The sequence below is a fragment of the Macaca mulatta genome, chromosome 13 (assembly GCF_049350105.2).
Source record: "Macaca mulatta isolate MMU2019108-1 chromosome 13, T2T-MMU8v2.0, whole genome shotgun sequence".
NCBI lineage: Eukaryota > Metazoa > Chordata > Mammalia > Primates > Cercopithecidae > Macaca > Macaca mulatta.
Window position 1 is genome coordinate 22,956,396 of NC_133418.1, and position 27,078 is coordinate 22,983,473.

The 27,078-nt window shown below is 43.6% G+C and overlaps 1 long non-coding RNA gene across 1 annotated transcript; it reads left to right on the forward strand.

Moving 5' to 3' along the window:
- Positions 1-14,532: 14,532 nt before the first annotated feature.
- LOC144333708 (uncharacterized) lies at positions 14,533-26,999 on the forward strand. The gene is made up of 3 exons (XR_013402652.1): positions 14,533-14,646; positions 23,444-23,535; positions 25,367-26,999. It is a non-coding gene; the product is annotated as an uncharacterized LOC144333708 (long non-coding RNA).
- Positions 27,000-27,078: the final 79 nt, after the last annotated feature.

The window sequence follows — 27,078 nt, forward strand, 5'->3', positions numbered from 1 at the left end:
ATTGTTGTATAATTATGAATTTGGGGCTGGGCATGGTGGCTGTGGCTCACTCCTGTAATCTCAGCATTTTGGGAGGCTGTAGTAGTCAGGATTCTCAAGAGGGATAGAACCAATAGGATATATTGGTTGTATATACATATGTCCTATTGGTTCTATCCAATATATATATATCCTATTGGTTCTATCCCTCTTGAGAATCCTGACTAATACATATACATATATATACACACATAGATATACACATATATATACTAATACATATCTATACATATATATACACACACACACACATATATATATGAGTTTATTAAGAAATATTGACTCACATGATCACAAGGTAAAGTCCCACAATAGGCCGTCTGCAAGCTGAGGAGCAAGGAAGCCAGTCTGAGTCCCAAAACCTCAAAAGTAGGGAAGCCAACAGTGCAGTCTTCAATCTGTGGTTGAAGGTCCAAGAGTCCAAAAGCTGAAGAACTTGGAGTCTGATGTTTGAGGGCAGGAAGCATCCAGCATGAGAGAAAGATGTAGGCTGGAAGACTAAGCCAGTCTAGTGTTTCCATATTCTTCTGCCTCCTTTTATTCTGGCCTCACTGGCAGCTGATTAGATTGTGCTCACCTGGATTGAGGGTGGGTCTTTCCCAGTCCACTGACTCAAATATTAATCTCCTTTGGCGACACCCTCACAGACACACCCAAAAACAATACTTTGTATCCTTCAATCCACTCAAGTTGACACTCAATATTAACCATCACAGAGGCCAAGGTAGAATGATTGCTTGAACCCAGAAGTTTGAGACCAACCTTGGCAACACAGGGCGATCCCATCCCTACCAAAAAAAAAAAAAAAAAAAAAAAAGTGTAAAAATCAGGATAATTCCATTATCTGTGGTCCCAGATACTTGGAAGGTTGAGGTGGAAGGGTCACATGAGCCTGGGAAGTTGAAAGCTGCATTGAGCTGTGATTTGTTGCTGCACTCCAGCCTGGGCAACACAGCAAGACCCTGTCTCAAAAAAAAAAAAAAAAAAGAAAATAATTTGTCTGGTCTATGTTCCAGGTTCCTGATATGGAGCTTCTAAAACTGTTGGAATTTTCTGAGTAATAGAAGTGCCTTTTTTATGTTAATGAGCTAACTCACGGCAGGGCCTGCAGATAGCTTCAGCATGGTGTCTGGTCCCTGAAAAGACCAAGCAGGTAATTAGAGTTGGGGCTTTGAGCTACATGATATTAGCCAACCCTCCAGACCTCTAGGGAGGAGAGGGACCCTGGAGATTGAGTTCAAGTACATGGCCAATGATTTAATTAATCATACCCATGTAATGAATCCCACCCAAAATCTCTGGACATTGAAGCTCAGAGGAACTTCTTGGTTGGTGAGCCCTTGATGTGCTGGGAGGTGGTGCATCCTGATTCCTTGAAGGGAGGACACAGAAGCTCTGTGTTTTTTACTAGTCCTCTCTCTATGTGCCTCCTCATTTGGCCTGGTCCTTCTGATCTATATCCTATATAATAAAATTGTAATAATAATGATAGCATTTTCCTGAGTTCTGAGTTGTTATACCCAGTTATTGAATCTGAGAGAACTGTGGGAATTTTTGAGCTTATGGCAGTCATTCAAAAAATGTGAGTGGCTTGGGGACCCCTGAAGTGTGCCTGGCATCTGAAGTAGGAGCAGTCTTATTGGGGACCATGCTCTTTAACTTGTAGAGTCTACACTAACTCTGGGTGGTTAGTACTGGAATTGAATTGCAATACATCTGGCTGGGGTTTAAACAGAAAGCCCGTGTTCTCAGGGACCTTGCTTTTTTGTGCTCTGTCTCTGTCTCTCTCTCTGTCCCTGTCTCTATCTCTGTCTGTCTCTCCTTTAACTTTGTACTCTACTTGTTTCTCCTCACCAGACCCACTCAAGTCTTGCTTATCTACAGCAAAACAAAATGGTGAAGGCAGTACCTCCTTCCCTAGTGTTCTCCTCACCTTCTGCTTTATTTCTCTTGAAAGAGTGCCTTCACTTCCTTCTCCTCCCACTCATCAGCTTCTTCCTACTACTTAACCAAAACTTTCATAAAAGTTATTCTTATTCCCATAGTCAATGAATAATTCTCAGCTTAAAAAAAATCCATGACTTTCTCTGCAGCATTTCATACTATTTGACAATTTTCTTTCCTTCTTGAACTACAACCCCCTTCCACCCCAGTTTCTGTAATACTGCACTGGGATTCCTTTGTCTATTCCTCTCTCAGTCTCCTGTACAATCTTCTTTTGTCTGCCCCTTCCAAACTGCATGTATTGTCCATTCTCCACCCTCCTCCTCGATTCCTAGTCCATGAATGTCTTACCATCCACCCAGATACCTGGGCGTGTCACCTTGAGTCTGTCTTCTCACTCACCACTCTAACCCCACATCTGATCACTCATCATATTTGATTCCTTCTGCCTCCCACATGCCTTGTGTCTCTGTGCATTTATATCCTCTGCCTCTGTGATTGTCACAGTCCACACAAAAACAGCTTAGCTCCTCAACAGTCTCTCTGCTTCAAGTTGTGTGACCCTCCCACGTGTTCTTCATCTCACAGCCAGGGTGATATTTCCAAAACAGATGCAATCATGTAGATAGAGCCCAAGCCCTGGCCCATGGCAGGTGCCAGTGACCTTTTACTGCATGCATGAATGAATGCTATGTCCCTGCTTAAAACCCCCAATAGTCTCCCATGGCTCTTTGCATCCAAGCTCTTTGACACAATTTCAGGTTCTCCTGACTTGGCTGTTGCATGTTGCTTTCACTGGCCTTGAATATGTCATGCTTATCCTTCCTCTACCTGGAACACCCTCCCTCCCTTCAGCTGGGGAAGTGGAACTTATCTCTTAGGTGTCAGCTTTCATAGGCTTTTTCCTGCCCCACCTGCTATATGGTTATAGGTCACCTCCTGCTCCACCTATTGTATATTGATTACATTTTATTGCAATTGTTTGTAGTACGGATTTACACACCCACCATCAGTATCTCAGTTGCCACATCAGTGCACACTTCTGGTAACACTTGGTGAGGTCAGACTTGTAAAGTGTTGACACTCTATTTGGTATAAAATGGTATCTTATTGTGGCTTAATTTTCACTTCTATAATTTTTAATGAGGTTGAGCATTTAAAACATGTTTCCTAGCCATTTGTATTTACTCTGAAAAAATCGAGGTTAGAAAACTGAGAGAAAGTATTTATTCTTTTATGAAATGTACATATTTTTTCCTGCTGGGTTTTTTTCTTATTTATTTGTATGAGTTTTTGTTTTCGTTTTTGTTTTTTTGACAGTCTTACTCTGTCACTGAGGCTTACAGTGACATGATCTCAGCTCACTGCAACTTCTGTTTTCTGGGCTCAAGTGATTCTCCTGCCTCAGCTTTCTGAGTAGCTGGGATTACAGGCACCTGCCACCATGCTTGGCTAATTTTTGTATTTTTAGAAGAGATGGGGTTTTGCCATGTTGGCCAGGCTGGTCTCGAACTCCTGACCTCATGTGATCTGCTCGCCTCCCAAAGTGCTGGGATTCCAGCGTGAGCTGCTGCACCTGGCTGGGAGTTCTTTATATATTCTGAAAACTAATCCTTTGTGAGACATAAGTGTTGTAAATATTGTACCCCAGTTTGTGGCATGTATTTTTAATTTTTAATGGTGTCTCTCAATGAAAAATCTTAACGTTTAAATGAGGTCAAATTGATCAGGTTTTTATTTATGGTTTATTCCTTTGGTGTCATGTGTAAGGAATGTTGTTCCTTCCTGTCCCAAAGCTGCAAAGATTTCTTGTGTATTTTGTCCTAAAAGTTTTAAAGTTTTGCTTTTCCTATCTGTGCACATTTCACATTTGCTACATCTCACTGACTGCTTCCTCTGCTGCAGAGCAAGCTCCATGAGAGTAGGAGGCATGGGTCCCCAGAGCCCCATGTCGTGACTGGGACCTGGCAGGGGACCAGTGAGTAGCTCCTGACTGACTGACTCAGTGAATGAGTGATTGGATGATTGAACAAAGTGGTATTGGAGTTCAGAGGGAGCGAGAGATGCCTAAGAAGAGACGAAGAAGGAGATGGTATAGGGTAGTGGTTCTCAAGTCTGGGTCCACAGTGGACTCACCTGGGGGCTCTTAAAATGTACTGTGGAGGATCCCAATCCAAGAGATTCCGCATGACTGGTCTAAGACGTGGTCTGGGCACCAGGCGATCCCAGCGTGCAGCCAGGGCTGAGGCCACTGGATTTGGTGGTAAATGAGGTAGCGATCAAGGGTACAGACATTGGTGCCAACAGGCTTGGGCTTGAATTTCAGCTTTGTCACTGACTTGCTGTGTCCTCCTGCACTTGTTGAGCCTGTTTTCTCACCCGAGAGTAGGGTGTGATAACACCTACCTGCTGTGGTTGTTGTGAGAGTTAGAGGAGATAAGCACGTTCCTGGAATGAAGTGTATTCTTAATCCATCATAGGCTTTTTGTTTGTTTGTTTGTTTGTTTGTTTGTTTGTTTGTTTTTTCGTTTTCAAGAATGAGTTTGAGCCAGACTTTGACAGCTGGTTGGGAAGTGAACATGTGGTGACTGGGAGAGAAGGGCAGTTTATGTGAAGGGAATGTAATAATTAAAGAGAGTGGGCGTGGGAAGACATGCTGGGGAGAGTGAGCAGGCCGGTTAGCCCTGGTAGAGGGTGCAAGAGAGCAGTGGGGAATCTGCCAGGGAAACAGGTGGGCGACCAGGGTGCCAAGGGTGTGGCTTTTCCCGGGTTCCCATGGACACAGCCATCCTCCCAGATGCCCAGCCCAGCTGTGAGTGAGCAAGAGTTCTGGACTGTCTCTCTCACTCTGTCTTTTTCTCTCATTCCAGAAACAAAGCAGTGACTGGTACTTAAGAGGAGGCTCAGGTCAAGTTGGGAGTGAAGATCAGGGGACCAGAAGCAAGAATGGAGGCCCCACCCATGCTGGAAGATGATGAGGGTTTTGGTTCAGGGAGGAGGAATACTGGGGATCTAAAGGGGCCTGGGAGTGGGGCAGGACCCTGCCTTAGGACAGGTAGAAATATTTTCTTTAAAAAATGGGGTGGAGGGGCTGGGCATGGTGGCTCACACCTGTAATCCTAGCACTTTGGGGGGCTGAGACGCGTGGATCACGAGGTCAGGAGATCGGGAACGTCCTGGCTAACATGGTGAAACCCTGTCTCTACTAAAAATACAAAAAAAAAAAAAAAAAAAAAAAATTTAGCCAAGCGTGGTGGCGGGCGCCTGTAGTCCAGTTACTAGGGAGGCTGAGGCAGGAGAGTGGCGTGAATCTGGGAGGCGGAGCTTGCAGTGAGCCGAGATGGCACCACTGCACTCCAGCCTGGGTGATAGAGCGAGACTCTGTCTCAAAACAAACAAAAAAAAAGTGGGGTGGAGGTTGATGGTAGGACCAGGCATCTTTAGTTGACTCCCTGGAGTGCCAAGTCCTTGAAATGGTCTTTAAAAGTCAAGGAGTGGGGTTTGAGTCTCGTGTTCAAGCTCATAGGTTATTAACATAATGACACTTTGAAAGTATTTAGGAGAGCTCAAGTGAGTGGCCCGGAAGTTCCGTGTTGGTGTGGGCAGCGGCTTAGGATGTACCGCTCCAGACTCATATCTTTGACTGCACACCTGACACTTAATCTGGCTGTCCTGTAAGCACCTTCAACTTAACATGTCCTACACAGAACTCTTGATATTCCCATTCCTCCCCCAGTCCCTCAGTTCTTACCAAATGTTCTTCCAGTTACCCAAATGCTTAAATAAAAAAAATCTAAGTCCTTTTCTTGGATTTCTGCCTGTTCCCTCACCTTCCCACCTATCCATGAGTGTTCTGTGGGCCCTGCCTCTGAAATAAATCCTGCCTTTGTCTCCCAGTTCACTCCAGCTGCCCATCCTGGGGCTGTACCCTCCTCCTTCCAAGCCCTCTCCCTTTCCTTCCTGGTGCTGCCTGTCATGTCAAACATATGCATTAGTGCGACCAGGACATTTGAAATGCAACCAAAACAATTGGGCGCAGTTATGCCTATCAGGTTTTCTTCCTTAAACATTTTATATTTATGTTTGAAAGCATGCCACGTTTCTTCACTTGCCTACTGACAGATTTATTAGTTGGCAACATCCGCTGATAGCATCAGTACTAAGTTAATTGTTTTTGCACACCTAGCTTTAATTATTCTCATTATCATTTTTGGAGTTATTCTTTGTAAAGGGTAACTGAGTTTTCCAAAACAAACAGAAATTTGGGGTGTGCCCATGGAGCGTGACTCATGAAATCAGATTCTTAGAAGGACCTCAGCAAGTCTCTGGGTTGTTGTTAATGAGCCTGGCTGGCTGCCAGGGGTGTGTCTGCCCTTGGTGGGAACACCACTGTTCAAATGCTTGCCTGCGGCATTACCTGCGTAGGTAGTGCTTGTTTCTACTGAACTGTCAGGGATCCAATTCTTTGTGGTCTAAGTAACAATACTCAGATTCACAAGGAATTGATTAATAAGCCAGAATGCCAGTGTATTACATTTTTGATGAAGACCATATTTACAGTAATTGTATCTGCTCAAGCTCAAATTAGGATTAGAGTTCTGACAGATACATATGTGAGAACTATGAGGTTAAATACTTGAAATTTGGACTTTTCTGGAAAATCTGAATGTGATTGCCATTCACATACCTTTCTGGGGATGGTGATTCTTGTACTCTTATTTTTAAAAGACATAGAAAACTAACTTAAGAATCAGATTGCTTGGCTGGGCGCAGTGGCTCATGCCTGTAATGCCAGCACTTTGGGAGGCCAAGATGAGCAGATTGCTTGATCTCAGAAGTTTGAGATCAGCCTGGGCAACATGGTGAAATCTCGTCTCTACCAAAAATACAAAAAAAAAAAAAAAAAAAAGGAATAAATTAGCTAGGTGTGGTGGTGCGTGCTTGTAGTCCCAGCTACTTGGGAGGATGAGGTGGATTAATTGCTTGTGCCCAGGTGGTGGAGGTTTCAGTGAGCTGGGGTTGCAACACTCTACTCCAGCCTGGGCGATAGAGTGAAACTCTATCTTAAAAAAAAAAAAAATCAGATTGCTTTATTGCTGGTTTTCTACCTAAAACTGAGATTGGGTCCCATCATCCCCTGGCCCCCATTGGTTAATGGTTCCTCCCTTGTCTATTGCATAAAATACAGATGACTGCTTTTGGCAGCATGGTTGAGTGTAGACACTGTAGGGTCTTCCTGACTCAAAATGAATAAGGCTTCGGTAAAACTCATTTTGAAATACGTTTCTGGATGAATAGCAAGAAAAGGAGATCTCCTAAATTCCTTTTTCTGTCCCCCTCTCCCTACCCACTCCAAGTGGGCTTCAGCAGGAGAGGTGGTGAGCAGCAGGTAAACACACATCAAAGCCAGTCTTCCTCTCTGAGGGAAAACACTTATATCAGCATTACAATCAATGGGCCTCTTTAATGATGTGCCAGTGATAAGAGGGGGTGCTGAACCCAGGGGCCTGCCTCCATCTGGGGCCTTTGAAGCATATTAAAGTGGTTTCAGGTTGTTGGCATTTCCTTGCCTTTCCACCCGAAGCAGACACAAATCCTCTCTGGAGGCAAGTTCTTCCATTTAGCCATAGAGTACAACTCCCACAGACTAAGATCAACCATGTGCAAGCTCACAGTCAAAGGTCACCAAACACACAGAGCAACAATCAAATTCATGAGTGACATGAATGAGAGTAAACAGAAACAATAACCACCAGTTGGGGCGCTCTAAAGCTTCAGCTGTTAGAATTACTGAATATGGAATGAAACTGCCACAATAGCAAACATGCCTCTAGTACTTACTGTGTGCTAGGTTCTAAGAATTTTGCACATTGTGCCAGATACCGACTCAGCTCCACACTCACCCTCCTACTGTGCCCTCTTTATTTGCACCAGATTAAAAGGTGGAAAGGAAGAGGCAGCTATTCTGTTCTTGGCAGTGCCTCTGGCAGCACATGCAAAATGGGCAGTAGCAGTGGCAGTCACAGTTAAGTGGCCTTCTCACAGTGTGGAGTTAAAGGCATGGGACTGAGACGAGCAGGGTTCCTAAAGGGACAGTGGCCAGTAGATGACCAGGGGCTACTGGAGTGGCTGCATGGCTCTGTGGAAGCTCAGAGGAGCCTTGGCTCCTGCAGGTGCAGTAGCAGCTTTCTGTAGTTCTTGATCTCTGGGTCACACGATCTTCCCCTTTTTTGCTCCTCCACTTCTAATTTTGTAACTGACTTCCCTGTGTATGTTTCACTCTCTGATAGAAAGAGCCAGACTGGTTTGGTAAGAGTAAGACATTGTCTGGTAAGAACACAGGAACTCATTTAATCTTATATCTCTACGAAGGAGGTACAATAATTATTCCTATTTTACAGATGAGGAAACAGAGGAGCAGAGAAATAAAGTCAATTGCCTAAGGTTGCACATTTAGTCAAGGGAGGGGTTGATATAACATATAATCATGTAGAAAACATCTAAGGAAATGAAAGGCGTAATTTAAAAATAAAACTAGGCAGGTTTAAGAAAATGAAGTAATCTATAAATAAAAAATATAATTGTTGAAATACATATGTTAGTGAATGGGTTAAATAGCTGAGAAATGATTAATGAACCAGAAGGTAGTTCTGAAGAAATTAATCAGAATTCAGCATAGAGAGAAAAAGTAAATGGGAATTTACAAAAGTACACAGGAATTATAAAAGAGAGGTTAAACGATAGGGAGGGTAGAATGAGAATTAACATTGGTCTAACTGGAATTTTGAAAGAAGAGAATAGAGAGAATGAACAAGGCAATATTTAAAGAGATGGCTGAGAATTTTTCAGAACCAGCGCTAACTATGACTTTACCAATAGAGAAAACAGTGTACATTGGGGAGGATAAATAAATATACTACAAACAAATTGTAATAATAATACTAAACAAAGACAAAGAGAAGATCTTAAAATCAGCAAAAAAAAAAAAAAAAAAAAAGACTTCTTAGAAATAAATGACAATGACAGACTACTCAACAACAACAGTGGAAACCCAATTCAGTGAAATGGTATTTTCAAAATGCGTATTTAATCTATCTTTGAAGAATAAGGGTGAAAAGGGTGAAAATTTCTGCCTTATACAAAATATCAACATTAACAAAAAGGAACAAAGGTAATATAAAAATGTTTTCAAATAAACAAAACTGAGAGAGTTTACCACCAACAAGCATTCATTAAATGGACTTTTAAATGCAATTTTTAGGAAGAAGGAAAACAATCCCTAAGGAAGGTCTGAGATGCAAAAAGGAATTGTGAACAAAGAAATTGTTAAAACTATAGGTGAATTTAAAAAAACAACTGCCTGCATAAATGATAATAATGACAATGATGCTATTAATAATGAGTTGATGAGGATAAAGAAAAGGACAGAATTAAAATACTAGGAAACTAAAATGTGGAAAGGATTCAGGAATTACTTGAAGGTTAATGTTCTAGGGTCCTTCTATCCTTCTAGGGGCAGTCAATATATTAATTTTTGACTGTTACTTACCCAGTGAAAAACTTTAAGGATAACCATAAAAAATAGAAATAGAGAATATAACTTCTGAAACAGTCAAGGGAAAAATATGGAATAAGAAAACGACCAAAAAACATCTCAATCAAAAAATAAAACAAAACAAAACAAAAAACAAAAAAAAAAAAAAAAAAAAGAGAAAGAAAAGAAAAGGTTTGGAAGGAGAAAATCAAAGCATAGAAAATGCAGGACAAATAGAAGTGGAAAAGAAAAAGGTAGAAGAAACAGGTCCAGAAATATCATTGATACACTAAATCACCATTAAAAGATGAAAACTAATGAACAACATCAAAAAATTCTAGTGACTGTAGTAGTACTGATCAGAATAGGCTCTAAGACAAGAAGCATTATTGTGAATCAACTTGTGATGATGAAAGGTTTAATTTACCAGAAAGACACAACTATAAACTTGTATATACCTAATCAAATAGTTTTATTTTATTCACATTTATTTATTTATTTATTTATTTATTTATTTATTTATTTTGAGATGGGATCTTGTTCTGTTGCTCAGGCTGGAGTGCAGTGGCTTGATCTCGGCTCACTGCAGCCTCTACCTCTTGAGGCTCAAGCTATCTTCCTGCCTCAGCCTCCTGAGTAGCTGGGACCACAGGCACACACCACCAAGCCCTGCTAATTTTTGTACTTTTTGTAGAGATAGGGTTTCACCATGTTACCAGGCTGGTCTCAAAATCCTGGGCTCAAGTGATCCTCCCACCTAGCTTCCCAAATTGTTGGGATTATAGGCGTGAGCCACGGTGCCTGGCCTCAAATAACTATTTAAATGAAACAGAACTAGTATGGTACTAATGAAAAATGTATAAATCCATAATTGCAGAGGGATTTCAACTTACTTCTTTCGATTATGTAAAGGTCAAACAGACAAAACACAATGAAAAAACTTAATGCAATGAAGAAGTTTGATTTAATGAACATATATTGGATATGTGCCCAAGAATTAGAGAATATATACTAGTTTTAAGTTTATGCAGAACATTTACAAAAATTTAGCGGAGGCCTAAATTATAAAAAGTTGCTATCATGCAGAATGACACACAAACTGCTGAGTCCGGAATTCAAAGCCCTCCACACTCTCCTCTACCTTTGCATCTTTATCCTCCACCACACTGCAGTGCATACTCTGGGCTACTACTCACCGTTCTTGATTCAAATTCCATGTTCTGTCAGCTCAAATCATTCTCTCTGTCTGGAATAACTACTTCATACATCTTCTGCTATTGAATTCCTGTCTCAGCACTCCATCTACTCCAAGACAATGTCCAGTTGGAGTTACTCCCATTTTCTTTGATTACGCTTTTTGTTTTTCCTACTTCCATTATATTATTGATCACATCTGTGCCACAGTTTTTGGCTTTGTCTCTGCCTTTCCTCTTTTCTAGACCCTGAGAGCTCCTGAAGGGTTGGGTCATTTCTTTTTTATTTGCTCGTTCCTCATGGCACAGTGAGCGCTTAATAAATGACTATTGACTGAAAGTAAACTGTATTTAAATGGACATATTCCACCTCTGGGCCATTCATTCTTTCTTTCTAGTGGAACCAGGAGATCATGAACCGTAACAAAAGTAGGGTTGTGCAATGTGAAGGACCATGGAACCTTCCCCTGGGGGCTGAAAAACAGCAGGGAAAGGTGCAAAGACAAAATCTTCCATTTTTAAACAATGTAAGAATGTGGTCCCCCTCATGCTCAGGTGGGACTTTATCATGACGTTATATCTGGGGACTTATAGCTGCATCATTTACCCAAATACAGATTTACCTTCAGTGTAGGGAACTGAGGACAGGACTTTTGTTGATGTAGACTCTTGATAATGAGGCTAACACTTGGAGAATTTTTCTCACGCATAGAAGAATCTCGTTTTACATTCCTTCATTAATACTTTAGTTGGTGGTTTAGCTTTAGTTATAGGCTTATCGGATATTTGGAGATACCTTCATAAACGATGGCTTTGGTTTTAGAAGAGTTATTCTGAAGCTACTATTTCTGGCAATAATCAAACAGCATGGCCATTTGTTTTGTAAGACCTTTCTGAGAATATGACGGTAAAATCTATGATGTGTGGAAAAATGCTTATTCTTCTGTCCTCTATAAATATGAATCTAGTTTGTCTTCAAAATAAAATCGAGTGATTAAAATGTAGTTTTCTAAGAAGATAAATGGAGCAAAGCACTCTCTGTTTCATAATGTTGGAAATCACTCATCCCTCATGAAACTGTCCCAACTGATCCTGACTCACAGGAATGAATTAAAATAAGAGTTAATAATATCAGACTGGGTGCGGTGGCTCATGCCTGTAATCCCAGCACTCTGGGAGGCCGAGGTGGGCGAATCACAAGGTCAGGAGACCGAAACCAACCTGGCTAACATGTGAAACTCCGTCTCTACTAAAAATACAAAAAATTAGCCGAGCATGGTGGCAGGTCCCAGCTACTCTGGAGGCTGAGGCAGAAGAATGGCGTGAACCCAGGAGGTGGAGGTTGCAGTGAGCCAAAATCGCACCACTGCACTCCAGCCTGGGTGACAGAGTGAGACTCTGTCTCAAAAAAAAAAAAAAAAAAAGTTAATAATATCAATTTACAGTTTTAAAGAAACTTTCCCATGTTTTAGACTATTGTTTGGAAAAGCTGGTTGGTGTACAATTTGTGGAGAGTAGGCTGTTGTCTATAGTAGTTTGACCTATTTCAAGGCCATATCTAATTTTGTTGCAAAATGGTCTGAATTCTACAAAAATATTGAGTTGTATAGTGTGGAGAAGTACTGAGCCATTTACTGAAAGGGATATGCCCAAGAAATAATTTGAACTTACTTAGAGATGCATACTACTGACATCTACTCCAGGCTTAACTATTAGCTCAGGTATAGAGAGGAGGGGAGGAGAGGAGTTAGGACTTTCAGAGTCATTGCCAAGCCGGACACAATCTGGTTGACTTACAACATAGGAGAGACTGGGCCAGTGAACCTCAAGGAAGAGGGCTGTGCATTTGATTCTACTATGCAGTGCTTATCCTACTATGATAAGCTTTGGAAATATAAAGTTGAGTAAGACATGGTCTCTGATCTCAAGAAGTGCACAGTACTTTTAGGGAAGACAGAAGAAAATACTTGATAATGATGATAATGTTACCAATGCCTGATGGAGGTATGTGCATGGCACCAAGAAGAGGGCCAAGTCATTGAGTCTGGGAGCGCTGGGAAACACTTTGTTTTTCTTTTTTAGAGATGAGGTTTCACTATGTTGACTGGGCTGATCTCAAACTCCTGGCCTTAAGCTATCCTCCAACCTCGGCCTTCCAAAGCGTACAGGCATTAGCCGCTGTGCCTGGCCAAGGGGAGCACATTTCTGGGAAGCTACTACTTGCATTGAATCTTGAAGGAAGAGTGGTAGACAAGGGGAGATGGGGAATGTCAGGCAGAAGCCCTTCAGGCAGGGTCTCTGCAGGAAGGTGATGAGAGATCAGGCTGGGAAAGCAGGAAAGGACCAGATTAGGAAGGACCTTGGGTAGTAGTTGCCTACTAGTAGGGAAATTTGAGTGACAAAATCAGATCTGCATTTTAGCAAGTTCATGTTTTGCATTGTGGTAGAGAAAGGACTGGAGTTGTCTAGGCTCAAGGCAGGGAGACAGGGAGGCTGGGGGGAAATGACGAGGCCCTGAGATAAGGTAGCAGTGGTGGGAACAGAGTGGAAGGGAGGTAGTTGAGATACGTTCAAAGTAGAATCAGAATGGACATAGTGACCAACTGGATGCACGTGGGGGCTGAGGAAGCAAAGTTGAGGATAATTCTGAGACTTTTAGGTTGATCCACTGAAGTTACATTATTCAACACCACAAGGAAACCAGGGGAATGAGAAGCTATATTGGTTTGCTTTGGAATGGAAGGGCAGTGATGTAAGAGGAGTTAATGAATTAAAGTTTGGATATGCCTGAACTTTAATTTGATATACTCTTGGGATGACCCTCCAGGCAGTGGCTGAACATGTGGATTTCTTAGTAACTGATAGACATCACAGACTCACATCAGTAGGGAAACAATAGCAAACTTGATTGGACGATATACCTGGAACATGCTACCCTACGACTGGAGCAAGTCTCTGTCAGTGAAATGACGATAATGAGAACCTCAACCTTATGGAATATGTTGTTAGGAATATAAGTGATAAACAACATAGGATGCTTCCTACAGGGCTTCACATGTAGTAAGGACTTGATAAATGCTTGATAAATATTATTGTTGTAATTTATTTCCAAAGTAAGATGCCACTGGAGGAATCTTTGGAATCCAAATTAAAAATAAATAGGGCTGGATGCAGTGGCTCACACCTGTAATCCCAACACTTTGGAAGGCCAAGGCAGGAGGATCTCTTGAGCCCAGGAATTCAAGACCAGTCTGGGTGATATAGGGAGACCTTGTCTCTATGAAAAATTAAAAAAAAATTAACCAGGCCGGGCGTGGTGGCTCAAGCCTGTAATCCCAGCCCTTTGGGAGGCCGAGACAGGTGGATCACTAGGTCAGGAGATCGAGACCATCCTGGCTAACACAGTGAAACCCCGTCTCTACTAAAAAATACAAAAAACTAGCCGGGCGAGGTGGCGGGCGCCTGTAGTCCCAGCTACTCGGGAGGCTGAGGCAGGAGAATGGCACAAACCTGGGAGGCGGAGCTTGCAGTGAGCTGAGATCGGGCCACTGCACTCCAGCCTGGGCGACAGAGCCAGACTCCGTCTCAAACAAACAAACAAACAAACAAACAAAAAAATTAACCAGATGTGGTGGTGTGCACCTATAGTCCCTGCTGCTTGAGAGGCTGAGGTGGGAGGATTGCTTGAGCTTATGAGGTTGAGGCTGCAGTAAGTCATAATTGTGCCACCACACTCCATCCTGGATGACAGAGTGAGACCCTATCTCAAATAAATAAATAAATAAATAAATAAATGCAAACCAGCAAACACTAATCCTTTCTAGGGATGATTGAACTCTGGAGGGCAGATCCGAATGGAGCCAGCAGAGATGGCTGAGGACCCAATGGAGACCAGCCTGGCCCTGGACAGCACCAGGCAACATCAAAGAAGAGGAGGTAATGGAATTGAACAGGGTTTAAGCCATGCGGTCTTAAGAACCCATGAAGACTCAGACTAATTTTTTTTTTTTTTTTTGCATGAGGATTAAGGTGGTTCTAGGAATTTCAATGAGAGCAGGGTTAATGAAGGAGTGCAGAGTGGGAGAGCGGAGGGAAGGCATCTGAGAGAGCCTGGCTTATGAACGGCTGCGTCGGCATGGCTCACCTGCCTTCCCTTGTCATTTCCTACTCAGCAAATGACCCTACTCCAGGCCTCCAGGGCCAAGGTCATTTCTGCATAGTCATGGGCCCCTGAGGGCCTGGAGCAGTGTAAGGAAGACAGAGTCTTAAGAAATTACATTAACAGTCATGGTGCTTGGCAAGTATTGTCATCCTATGCCAAGCCTGATCTGAAGGGGTGCATGCTCATAGGTAGCGGCTGCCCAAGATTATAGCAGCTTCTTCAATTCCCAGATCCATGCTCTCCTATATTTGTTTTTTCCAGGGGTTCCTGTCCTTTGACAGTGATGAGATGCAGAATGACTTATTGAGTTATTCTCCTGATAGTTTCCAACTTTTCTAAATGACAATGGGGCATGGAGCTTGAGAGTGGAAATGAGGCCCTAGGGATAGCGTGCTTAGGAAAACACTCCCAGCGTGATGTAATTCTGGGGGTACAATGGCATTTTCATCATCAAGACTGCTATGTAAAGGATGACTAGCAGTGAGTTGGGGGTGACTCGCACTGAGGCTGGGTTTCTGATTCTGCCTAATCCAGGCAGAGCAGAAGCACTAGTGGGCTGGTAGGGGGCCTCCGGGGCCTCACTTACGTGGAAAAACAGCTCCAGATTATTGGTTGACATTCTGAGGACAAGCTTGGGGACTACAGGATAGAGAGAGTGCCAGGAGATGCCGTGGCACCCATTCCGATGCCTGCCCTGCCATTCCCCCGGGTGACGTCTCTGGGGCATCTTGCCTTCCCTACCCAGACCTGTAGTTCAGCTGAGGGCATGTGGAGGCCAAATGGCTTCCTAGAGTGTTACTTTCCTTGAACAGCTCTGCTGGGAGAACTGGAGGAGCTAGCTAGTCACGGTAACTGCAGCAGTCAAAGGATCGTCCAGGTGGAGGTGGGGTGGAAAGGTAGAGAAAGAGAACATATAGCATTTTCCTTGGAGATGTGTGGGCATGTCTTAGAGGAAATGCCCAAGTCTTGAGCCTTGAGCCCCCCAGGAAATCTTGGAATATTAGGCTAGTCATCCCCAAGGAAATGATCCTATGTGATATTAAGGAACACGGGCCAGTAACCCTCCAAGCAATGGATATGGTGGCCAAGTTTGACCTAATGATGGAGAGGAGGAGGTTGGTTTGAAACCTAAGAATTTAATTTGTTGTTTCAAACTCTTCTCCACTCAGCATTATTAAAGCATACATAATTGACACATAAAAATCGTATATGTCTACGGTATACAATGTGATGTTTCAATCTATGTGTACATTGTGAAATGATTATGTCAAGCTAAATAACATACCCATTCATAGTGTTTCAAAGGAATTAAATTCAGGTACAAAAGAGAGGTGCTGTTGAAGAGTAGGATGGCTCTATCTAAGTAGTATGTCTGGGGGTGTCCTAGATCAGGGACCTTTTGTGCTAGTAATAAATCTGCCCTTCTGAGGTGGCTCCACTTTCCCCACTCTTTCTTTTGGGGCCTCCCGAAGAATTAGGACACAGCCACTTTCTCTGAATAGGCTTCCTACTTCAACAAGGACAGGGGCTTGTGCCGCCCATGCCACTTCAGTGTCCCTACAGCACAGCGCTGAGTGCACACTGGCTGAGTGAGGAAATCCCCTTGGATTAATCTTGGTTCTAAGCATCATGGCTGTATTTCACATGTATATGAATTACAGCATAGTTGAATAAGGATTTTTGTGGTACAACTGGAATCCCAGAGTATGCAAATTGGATAGTATAATATGGAAATTCCTAGGACATTTTATTAGTTTTAAAAAATTATGCAAGCTTAGAGTAAGAAATTAAACAGTGCAAAAAAGTTCACTGTGAAAAGTAAAATGCTCTGTCTCTGCTGAGAGAGATATTGCAGCCCAGATACTACTACCATCAATAGTTTTCTTCAAGCATACCATTTTGGTGGTTTATGGGACTTACAGCTCAGGAAGCTTGACACCAGGGTTGATCTCAGAAAATCATTGTGGCAGATATTAGGTATGACCGTCTCACAAAGATACAGACACAGACACAGCGACTGGAGGTGTTCACTGGGGCTCATAGGCTGCTTGTCCTTTCTGCTTTGTGCCCAAGTTGGGCTCAGAGTAGCCTGTCATCAGCTGTTGGGAGAATGCTGGCATGGGGTTAGCAGGAGCCCACTTAACATGTCCTAAGCCACCTGGAAGGGTCCTTCAAGGAGACCAGACCCCAGAGGCCCTGAGGAAGGAAGGACTTTTGCCAGTTTTTAGGTTTTCTAGTCCCAGAGTTTTGGGAAGGAATGGTTTGGCTTTGGACCGTGTGCCCCTTTACAGAGTGGGATGGGGTGTACCCACAAGCCATTGAGCTGGCTCTTGGAGAAGAGAGCAAAAGCGGGAATAAGAGGTCAGGAAGCTGTGTGGTTATAGGAAATCCCAGCAGAGGGCGTGGGGGTCAAAAGTGGTCATGGTAGTGACGGTGGAGGCCGAGGTGGCAGAAAATCAGAGGACTACAAATCCTATGGACTGCTGGTGACCTGACCAGGCTCCTACGCTCTCCGGGTTCATTTTAGGCTCTATAGCAGCAGATGATTGGCTGGTGTGAGAGCAGTGCACCTGCCATATCAGGCAATCCAAGGCTCTATAGCAGCAGATGATTGGCTGGTGTGAGAGCAGTGCACCTGCCATATCAGGCAATCCAAGGCGAGTCCAAGCTACGCTGGGAGGAAACCTGAAGGCAGCAGCAGGTAGACTAGCTGAAGGCAGACAGGGAGGCAGCTTGTCAATCAGATTTGTGTTTTTGAGGACTCTCAACTGGGGAGCCCTCTATGACAGATCAGATGAGAGAGGAATCTGGGGCTGCCCATGTGTCAGGCTACCAGAGGGTCCCATCAGTGCTTGGATCTTCTTTGCAGCTGGGTCTGAGGTGTGCAGGTAGAGGGTGAGCTGGTCAGAGGGGCCTATTGCAGAGCTAACCAACACCTTCCCAGGAATGCAAGCACAAGCACCCCACCGCAGGCAGGCGGGCAGGCACTTCTCCTTTTGCCACCAGGACCTCACAGACGCTGACCTGGCTCTGTGAGGTGAGAAAATGGGTTGTACTTAGTACATAGAGATAAAAGGCTTAGGAGGCCCCTCTATCCTGTGACCCTGTCCCCAGACCACAGGTGCCGGCAGGTGCTGCTGTTTCAAGGCTAGGCCTCAGTGCAAGCTTGCGGTTTCTTGCCCATCTGTGATGTCCTCCATCTAATGAAGGGGCTCTCCATTCTCTCTCTGCCTCTAACAAGTGGAGGCTCTGGGCCCTGGGCAAGACACACAGGGGGAAAATGCTGTCTGTTATCCAAATATATTTCATTGGGACGGGGAAGGGATCTTTATGTCATTTGACCCCCTTCCCCATTTACTGGCCTTGTACCCATAGCTGGACATGCCGTGGTGATCGGGAGGCTGAGGGGGCAGATTCAGGAGAGAGCCCTGCTAAGGGGGCCCAAACAACCAGGCTGACCAGAGCAATGCCCAGCCTTGACTCATAGCCCATGTGTTATATCCTGGGTGTGTTGAATCATCTCTGTTTAATCTTATAAAAAAAAAAAAAACCCGAAAAACCCCTTTCCTATGACAGAAGGAGCCCTGGGTTTGTTATTTTCAGTTTATGCAAAGTGGATAAGGGGGTGAGGAGTTCATGTTGACTGTCCAGGAGGAAGAACCGAGGCAGACACCAGAGCTGGGGCTCGTTCCCACAGTTGAGGGTATAGCACCCTAGTCTTTAGGCAGAGAGTGCTTCCCATCATGGCCTGGGCCCCAGCTCCCCTCACATGCTCAGTGCTGCTGGGGAGGCTTGGGAAGGGGCGTGGAGGCGTACCGTCCGATCTCGGGGAGCTTGTGTCCTGTTGAGAGAGAGGACATGCACACATCCGCCTTCACACCAAGAACTTCCAAACATGACTGCTTAACAGACTCCAGGGATATTTCAAGTGAGAAGTGCAGGAATATGGAAGCAGGGACTCAAGCAGGAGCCACGGATGTCGGGGTGTCCATGAAGGGGTAGCCCTGACTAAAGGAAGATTTAGGGAAAAGCACGCTCTTTGTATCCAAAATAAAGCCAGCGCCGGTTGTTTCTTGTGTTATTACTGGAGAAAAGGTCAGGGCTGGACTCTCGGGCTCCCCACGTGTGAGATTCTGGGGACTGAAGCCTTTGCCTCCAATAGTCTCTTGGGGTCGGAGGTCGTTTTGTTCTTGTTTCCTCATTTAAGCTGCAATGGTAACAGACTGACACACAGGAAATCGTAAGTCAGGAGGGCCACTGCCACGCAGGAAGGACCCACCTGAACTGCTACAAACGGCGAGCTGGAAATCATTTACTTAATCATGACTTAAACGGCCAGACAGGAAGGTTCTTTTATCCAAGGAAAGATGAAGGCTTATGGGTTCTCTCTCTCTCTCTGTCTCTCTCTGTGTGTGTGTGTGTGTGTGTGTGTGTTGCCAAAATAGAAGTTTCAGCAATCAAAACATACACAATAAATATTTTATTGGTTTGATTCATTTAGATGTTTCTGGGGCTGGTTTTGAACATTAGGAAATGGAATCCTTTGATCATTTGAATTTACCAAAAATGTGGATATTTCTAAAGTAGCAGAAATAAAGGATTTCAGTATTGGAAGGGGCCTCAGTTGCTCCCTCTATACAGATGAGTAAGGGCATCAAGACGGATGGCGTGACTTCAGCCAGGCACGGAGGGAAGCTGGGTCTGACTCATCATCACCCACAACTGGTCTCTGCATTGCGTAATGCTTTACTACTGACAAAGTCTTTCGCATGCCTTATCTCATTTGATCCGTACTGTGGATAACTAGTCCTTGATTCCGCCTCAAAACATCACAAGCATCCTGTTGTATTCAGATGAGCCTGGCCTTTCCCTTCACCCATGTCCAACATGTGAATGTGCTGCATCATGCACATTACAGGCCTCCCTGGACCGTTACTAGTGAAGTGAGGCAGACAATAGCAGCTACTGTGGATCACACGTCTTCTGTGTGACAAGGACACTGTCAGCCATTTCATATTTATTATTTTATTTTCTCCTTACGGCATCACTAAGTACTGGTGATTATTATCCTTCCTTCTTTGCAGGGGCATAAACCAGGCTTAGAGAAGTTAAGTAACTTGCCCAGGTACCTGCAAACAGGAAGGACAGCAAGTTCTCACTGAATGTCACCAATAGGTTTTTGGAGACTGACTTCCAAAAGTGAAACAATGTGCAGCAGATCCTGGAATAATGTCATTTTGTTCAATGTTACTCGTTTTCTTATATGTCATTTTTTAAAAAATTGTGGTTTCCAAGAACCTATCGATGACATTAATAGGCTCTTAGACGCCAGTGCTATTTCCAAGTCAGAGGTGCAAGAATGTGAAGCGGAGACTTGATAAGGGACTGTGGGTGTTGGAGCATCATCCATGTATTTAATCCAATATATTCAAAATGTTATCATTTGAACGCACAGTCAATATAAAAGTTGTTAATGAGATATTTTACATTTTTTATTACGTGCCACTTCTTTGAAATTTGGTATGTGTTTTACACTTTACACTTCAATTCTGACAAGCCAGTTTCAAGTGCTCAATAGCCACATGTGGCAAGTGGTCACCATACAGGGCAGTGCCACTCTAGAACAAAAGAAAGGGGAAAACATTTCTGGGAGGATGGTTGTTGGGAGTTGATGCCATGGTTAGCTCTTTAGGAGCTGAAATTAATCCTGGCATGGAATACTGAAAATATCAGCAAGAAATTAAATGACATAGTAGTCATTATGCCTAAATTATTGTTATTTTTTGATTGAAAAAAGTTAAATGTTTTAACTATCAAGGTAGTAGTGAGATATAATAAAGAGAGAGTCAGTTCTAAGTATAGAATTGCTGGATTCAGTTAAAGCTCTGTTCTCCAACATTTGGGCCCCACTGGAGAGGCCATTTAACTGCTCTCAGCCTCAGTTTCCTCCTTTGCCAAATGTGGATTACACTACCTGCCTCACAGAGATGTAAACTTATGAAATGATACTGTGATCGCCAGGGCCCACCTGTTTTCTTTTAAACATTGAAATCACTGTGCCTGAAACAGGGGTTTCCCTGCCCTTTGTGCAAGCTCCAGAAACAGGAGTCAGCCTGAGTCCCACAGCTAAGAACGTGAATTCTGGTCATTTTCTCATAGCGAACACATTTCACAGGTCCTTCAAGGGAGCACATTTTCCTATAACTCACCTTAATCTCGGTTGAAGCCTCGTTTCTTGTTTTGCGTTGTGGCCGAAAACTTAATCTCATTTCTTTCAGGTAAACTTCAGCAATTCAACAATAGTGCAGTCATTTTGTTTCAACTGAACCGAGTCAGGGTTCCACTCCTGCCTCCCCTTTCTTCTTTGAGGACATCCAGGAAGTGGAGGGGTCTATGTAGCCTGGAGCTGTTGGTGAGGGGCGATGGGTCTGTGGTGGTCTTGGGGAACTGCAGAGCTGTGTCTGGCCGGTCTGGTGTCTGGTGATTGGCCTTGCTCCCCGTAGTTCACACTGCAGGACCTTTCGTGTCCTTCTTGTCCTGATGATCAGCTTTTAGGCTCACGGGCCTCTCTCTGCTGAGATACGGAATAGGACAGCCTCTGGATCTTCTTATAAACTCTCCTGGGGTCACAGGGGACTCTGTGCGTGTCTGTGCCCCCATAGGATGATTCTGCCCAGACCTTTGCTGCCACTTCTTGCTGTTCTGCTGTTTTTAGTCTCTGGAGGGCTTGCAGTTTCCTTGGGGTCCCTGTGGAAGCAAAACAAAGTCCTCTTCATCCTCAGATGTCTAAATATTTCTGGGTTTTACCATCCACCCATCCCAGAGCTCAGTCTAGAGAAGGGGGCAGCCTTCGGGCTCTCTCCTTCCTCTCCTCCCAGAGCCTTTTCCTTTTCACCAGGGCAGCCTCTTCCTATCTGTTGGAAAAGGCTGTCTGGTTCTTGAACATAGAGTTGCAGCTTTGAGGGGTGTAGGCTGAGGTAAGGCAAACTGTCACATAGAATAAAAATTACCCCGCGTCAAGGAACAACCAGAGCTGGACAGTTTTTAAACGTGAAAACCAATTTTATTCAGGACTGTGGTGAGAGGTGAAGTGAGACCTCAGCATAGAACTGGGCTCAATTCCGAATGCAGCATGGGTAAATGGGAATGTAGAGCCTAGGACAGGATGGGAACCTGTGGATGAAGAATTACTAAAAGGGCATATCGGGGTGAGGGGGCGTCCTGGCTGAACTCTCTAACGACTCTTGCTGAATAAAGGCCTGGTGATCAGACATCACTGGGGACTGGTGGGGGATGAAGAATCAAATCAGATGGATATTGAGGGTAAGGGGATCTTGATAAACTGGCTTAGGAGGGTTTTTGCTAAAACTGGTTTTTGTAGGTAAGTCCACAGATAGGGTTCGGAGAAAGTTCAGGGACCTAAGGTTTGGTCAGGCAGAGGCTTTGTCATCTGTCATGCTGGCACTGTCACCGGCTTTCCTTTAGTCCCCAACCTTTTTTTTTCTGGAGTAGTTTTGGGAGACCAGATGAGCAGGGAGTTAGGGAGAGTAGTCAGAAAGGGCCAGAGAAAATAAGAAGGTGTGTGTAGGAAAATCCTTAAATCCTCTAATTAAATTAAATTTATTTATTTATTTGGGACAAGGTCTCACTCTGTTGCCCAGGCTGAAGTGCAGTGGTGTGATCTCGGCTCACTGCAGCCTCGACGTCAGGGCTCAAGCAATCTTGCCTTCGCAGCCTCCTGAGTAGCTGGGACTTACAGGTGTGCACTACCATGCCCGGCTGATTTCTGGGATTTTTTTTTTTTTTTTTTGGTAGAGATGAGGTTTCACCCTTTTGCCCAGGCTTGGACTCGAACTCCTAAGTGATCCATCCACGTCGGCCTCCCAAAGTGCTGGGATTACAGGCGTGAGCCACCGTGCCCGGCCTAAATTCGCCAATTTTTCAATGCTTCCATTCTCCCTGTTCCAGATTTGGGATATTGACTGCTGTTAAATCAGCTATTTCTCCCTGTGGAGGGGTAGCCTATATAGGAAGCAACAAGAGTGAGGAGTCCTTTATATTGAAATAGAGGGTAAGAGAAGAGACAGATGTTATCTTGGCTGTAGTGTGAGTTAAGAACAGCAAGTCTGTAAGCAAAGCAAAGCAAGGCTCCCGGGGCTGAGAAACAATGGCTTTCTGGGGGAAGTGTCTGTGTTCAGAACCTTAAGTTGGGAACATCTCTGAAGATGTTTGCCATGAAGGTTTTCTTCTGAAGTTCAGCCTTTCATCACTAGGTAGGCCTGTTTTGGAGTCTCTATCAAACAGATCCTGTGTTTATTAGAAAGCCGTGGTTCATAAAGCCCCATGCTAATTGCAGGTAGCGGGGTGGCCCTGGCCTGACCCGGGGACAGAGTGGCGGTCCTCCCTCCAGGCAGGAGACTCTCTCTTGCCACCTAGTGGCTGTATACCCACATTTCAAGGGAGCTTCTGGCTGGTGAGTTTAGAGTTAAGCAAAACAAAACTAAACTGAATAAAGAAATAGAAAGAAAATCAAGTGTTATAAAAGCAATTTGGCATTTGTTTGTGTTTCAGCTCCGTGTCGATTTATGGCTTCCACAAATAGTGCTGATATGCACCAGGCACTGTTGTAAAACTGAAAACATGTTTTTGGATGTGCCCAGTCTGTGAGTATTAAACAACAGCTGATTTGAAATTTGCTATGATTCACATTTCCGGGGGTAAGATGCAGGATTTCTTTGGGGGGCCTAGGATGTGGCATTCTAGAATTCTCAAAGAATCAACCCTGGTGGGACCAGGAAGAGCGGAGCTGAGGCCTCTCTGCTCATGTGTACTTACTGGAGATCATTGAGACAGGTGAGCCTGAGTGCACGTTTCACCAAAGCCGCAGCAGAGAGGGAGGAGGCGGAAGGAGAGCTCTCTCCATTTCTGAGAAGTTAATGGTAAAAATGGCATACATATCTACTTTACAATTGAAATTGGAAACCACAGCATTAAGTGTTTCCAATGAAATTGGGCAATTTTGGAGTTTTCTGAGCTGCATTGGATGTGGTTTTGCATGCTGTCAGGATGAGCAAGAGGTGATGGAGAACATCTTCCTTTTGAGCTTCCTCTTGGATGTGGGTCACCCCCCACTCACGGAATTAGAAAGCTTAGACCTAGACTTGAATCTCACCTTCGTAAGGTGCTCCCGGGCAAATCACTTAAGATCCATCTTCTTCTCCTCCTGCTCCTTCTCCTCCTTCTGAGTTTTTTTTTCTTTCCAAAATTCAAACGACACAGTACTTGGAGAAGAAAAGGTCCAAGTCTGCTTTTACAGCTCCCCTCATCCCCAAATGTACTCTGACCCCAAGGTGACCATGTTATCATTTGATTGGCATCCTTCTAGTTTCAACTCATTTCTTTGCATGTATATGTACGTACATATACACTATTTTATTTTGCCAGGGGTCACTGTTAGCTGCATTAATTTCTTTTAATATAATCTTTATTTAGGTATAGTTTACATTTAACAACATACTTATTTAAGTGCACGGCTTGATAAGTCTTCACTGTAAACCAAAAATAAAATTCTAAGCCCCCCTAACCATCTGAATGGACCCCTCCTCTTGGCCAATGGCATTCCAAAGTTAACCTGAAAAGACTAGTTTAGGCCATGATGGAAGGGAAGGTTGGACATGCCCCAGTATATCCTTCTCCCTTTTGGAATTCAGGAAAAGCTGACCGGCATTAACATTAACAGAAACCTTATGTCTGATGGGAAACTTTGACAATCTATTCTGTCTGAAGCTTGCTACCTGGAGGCTTCATCTATGAGATAAAACCTTGGTCTCCATAACCACTTATCACAACCCAGACGTTCCTTTCTATTGATAATAATCTACCTGTAACCTGGAAGCTCCCTGCTTCAAGTTCCCCCACCTTTCCAGATTGAACCAATGTAAACCTTACATGTATTGATTGATGTATTATGTCTCCCTAAAATGTATAAAAGCAAGCTGTACGTCGACCACCTTGGGCACAGGTTGTCAGGACCTCCTGAGGCTGGGTCACGGGTGCATCCTTAACCTTGGCAAAATAAACTCTCTAGATTGACTGAGGGCTGTCTCAGACACTGTTGGGTTCACATATATAACTTATGAAACTAATACACAAATCAAGTCATAGAATATTTCCATCACCCCTCATCTACCCCCAAATTTCCTTATGCCTCTTTGCAGTCAACCTCCCACCCCATGCCCAGGCAACCACAGATCTACTTTTTGCCTCTGCACCTTCAGTTGACCCTTTCTGCGATTTCATATGAATGGAATCATGCACTGTACAGTCTTTTGTGTCCGGCGTCTTTTGCTCAGCATAACGTCTTTGAGCTTTGTCCATGTTTTTGTGTTTGTCAGTGGTTATTTTCTCTCCATCGCAGAGCAGTTTTCTATTGTATATGTGTACCACAATTTGTGTATCCATTCCATTGCTGATGGACGTTTGATTTGTTTCCAGATTTTGGCAACTATGAATACAGCTACCATGAACACCCAGGTACAAGTCTTTGTGTGGACTTATGTTTTCATTTCTCTTGGAATGGAATTGTCATATCAATAAGTGTATGTTTAACTTTGTGAGAAACTGCCAAAAAATTATCTGTGATGGTTACGCCGTTTTGTTTTTCTAGCAGCAATGCACGAGAATTTCAGTTGCTCCACAGCTTTGCTAAAACTTGTTTTCTTTAATTTGGACATTTAAGTGGTGTACAGAGGCATCTCATTGTGGTTCTAGTTTTCTTTGCCCTGATGACTAACGGTGTTGAACATCTTTTCATATGCTTTTTGACCATTTACATATCTTCTCTTGTGAAGTGTCTGTTCAAATATTCTTGCCCATTTAAAACATTTGGGGGTTTGTCTTATTATTGTGTTGAGAGAGTTCCATATTATTTATTTATTTATCGAGATGGAGTCTCACTCTGTTGCCCAGGCTGGAGTGCAGTAGCGTGATCTTGGCTCACTGCAACCTCCACCTCCTGGGTTCAAGCAATTCTCCTGCAAAGCCTCCTGAGTAGCTGGTATTATAGGCGTGTGCCACCGCACCCGGCTAATTTTTTGTATTTTTAGTAGAGATGGGGTTTCATCATGTTGGCTCGACTGGTCACAAATTCCTGACCTCAATCAATCCACCTGCCTCAGCCTCCCAAAGTGCTGGGATTACAGGTGTGAGCCACTGTGCCTGGTCCATATTGATTTTTTATTCTTTATTTTGTATAAAAGCTCTTGGTCAGATACAATAATACGTGGTCAGATGAGATAATGAGTGGGAAAATGCTTTGCAAATGGGGGAGAATAATTTAAATGTTGTTTATTCATTAAGAGCAGAGGCCCTTCCTGTTGTGGTCCAGAAGCCGTTTCCTTCTTCTACCTTTTATAAACCAGGAGTGTCGAGCCACACAGGCTGTCTGTGTTGGCTGCTATTAGTTAATCAGAGAGGTTTTTTTTTCTTGCCTTGTCATTCTAATTTGTGACACACAATTAGCCACAATATGTATTTTCAGTTGTGACACCGGCCTGGGAAACCAAGGGATGTTGTGAAGTGGATTTCCTTGATTTTGCAATAATTGTGTGTTTTGCTGCATCTTCTGTTAAACACAAATTCATGGAAGAAAAACATGGAAGCAAAAGTACCCTGGAAATCTCCCCTTCTTTATAAAATTGATTTCTCTTCAATGTAATGTTTGCTTGTTCCCTTACTTTAAAAGCAATTTAAGGTTTATCGAGAAAGTGAGCCCTGGAAACATAGATGCATAGAGAGAAAATTCCACCATCCTCAGGTCCCCATTGTCTTCTCTCATAAAGCATAATTTCAGGGCCTTTTAGAAGTTTCTTTTTTGCTCTGATTTGCATGTTTGTGAGTGTTGTTATTTTAAGTATTTGGATTTGGTCTGCAAATCCTATGAAAGATGGCAACAGAGTAGGGATTTCAAAGCCTGCAGGATGTATTAAGTCCAGCAGGGCTGGTCCTTGTATTTACAACAGAGGGTCCTTGAAGACATTCCATACACTATACTAGGGGAGTGGCCAATCAAACTTTAATGTGTCCCCATGGTGGGATATTTGGGGTTAATACCTGCCCTTCTCTTAATTTCTTTTTCTTTTTCTTTTCTTTTTTTTTTTTTTTTTGAGATGGAGTCTTGCTTTGTCACCTAGGCTGGATTGGAGTGC